The sequence below is a fragment of the Podarcis raffonei genome, chromosome 12, assembly GCF_027172205.1.
Source record: "Podarcis raffonei isolate rPodRaf1 chromosome 12, rPodRaf1.pri, whole genome shotgun sequence".
NCBI lineage: Eukaryota > Metazoa > Chordata > Lepidosauria > Squamata > Lacertidae > Podarcis > Podarcis raffonei.
In genome coordinates this window covers 36,122,308-36,124,068 of record NC_070613.1, presented here as the reverse complement: position 1 = coordinate 36,124,068, position 1,761 = coordinate 36,122,308, and the positions used below count along the sequence as shown (strand labels likewise).

The following is a 1,761-nucleotide window of genomic DNA, read 5'->3' as shown; positions in this document are numbered from 1 at the left end:
GCGGGAAGGTAAACGGCGTTTCCGTGCGCTGCTCTGGTTCACCAGAAGCGGCTTAGTCCTGCTGGCCACATGACCCGGAAGCTGTATGCCGGCTTCCGCGGCCAATAAAGCAAGATGAGCGCCGCAACCCCAGAGTCGGCCACGACTGGACCTAATGGTCAGGGGTCCCTTTTCCTTTTACATGTTACTTGGCTGGGGAGCTGCATGGCAAAATTCAGGGTAGTGTGAATTTTAAAGGATGGTTCCGTTTCATAGCATCATAGAGTTGGAAGGGACCATCAGGGCCATCTAGTCCAACCCCCTGCGACGCAGGAATCTTTTGCCCAATGTGGGGCTTGAACCCTCAACCCTGATATGAAAAGCCTCATAATCTACCAACTGAGCTGTCCCAATTCATTCATTGTTTCAGAAGGTGTGAATCAGGTAAGCTCACCTTTAAATGTGAATTAAATTTCTCTTTCTTTCCTAGTTCCAGAAGGACCCAGGTTCAAATCCATGCTCAAATACGAAGCTTCGTTGGTTTGAATTTGGACCAGACACCAGCTTTCAGTCTAATTACCTAATTAACTTTTCCACAAGATGTCGTGGTCCTATTTGTGTGCCTCGCTCGTTTCTCTCAGATCTTGCTGCAAAACCCACCACGGACTTTGGGCCTGTAATGGCTTTACTTTACAAATGCAGTCAGCAGTCACTCCTCTGTCTTCCATGGGACAATGTGTGAACCGAAGATGTTCTCAGGATATAAATATCTTGGAGAGCACTAGAAGCAGATTGTACAGAACGATTTTAATTAGCCACAGTTCTTTGAAATCAGTTTCACAGCTAAAATTCTCTAACACATTTAAAAATATTTGTTTCTCCCCCCAAAAAAACAGAGCGCAGCCTTATATAATCCACATACAAGTGAAATAAGGTTTATTTATTTCATCTTGTTACTTATTAACAATCTTATTCTTTAAACATCTACCTATTTACATCTGATCCCCCCCTTAAGATTCACATCAGATAACAACAAGAGGTATAAAATAAACGTATATAAGAGAGAATTAAAATATTCAGTGTGGCAAATATATGGAAATATAAAGAGGAAGGATCTAAAAGATTTTTATGGGAACCTGTGTTATGCCAAGTCAGACCATTGGTCCAGCTAGTTTGGTATTGTCCACACTGACTGTCAACTGCTCTTCAGGGCTTAGAATTATAGTTGTTGTTGTTTAGTTGTTTAGTCGTGTCCGACTCTTCGTGACCCCATGGACCAGAGCACGCCAGGCACTCCTGTCTTCCACTGCCTCCCGCAGTTTGGTCAAACTCATGCTGGTAGCTTCGAAAACACTGTCCAACCATCTCGTCCTCTGTTGTCCCCTTCTCCTTGTGCCCTCTATCTTTCCCAACATCAGGGTCTTTTCCAGGGAGTCTTCTCTTCTCATGAGGTGGCCAAAATATTGGAGCCTCAGCTTCACGACCTGTCCTTCCAGTCAGCACTCAGGGCTGATTTCCTTAAGAATGGAGAGGTTTGATCTTCTTGCAGTCCATGGGACTCTCAAGAGTCTCCTGCAGCACCATAACTCTACAGCCCAAAGGGGAAAAGATCTTCCTTGAGATCTTCCTCTGGGATTTCGCTCCAGCTGCCTTTGCCACACTTTTGAAGGTTACCTGGGACAGTTGTCTTTTCTACAGTTGCATCAAAGTTGTAGAACTCCTCTGAGGAAGTTTGCTTTGCCCAGTTTCTGTTTCCATTGAGGTGGCAAGCACAGGTGTGCT

At 44.7% G+C, this 1,761-nt stretch overlaps 1 long non-coding RNA gene across 1 annotated transcript; it reads right to left on the bottom strand.

The window, feature by feature from the left end:
- Positions 1-433: 433 nt before the first annotated feature.
- On the bottom strand, positions 434-1,204 carry LOC128424146 (uncharacterized). Its single transcript, XR_008332935.1, has 2 exons — positions 1,116-1,204; positions 434-760 (listed from the first exon to the last, which is right to left on the bottom strand). It is a non-coding gene; the product is annotated as an uncharacterized LOC128424146 (long non-coding RNA).
- Between the last annotated feature and the right edge of the window lie 557 nt (positions 1,205-1,761).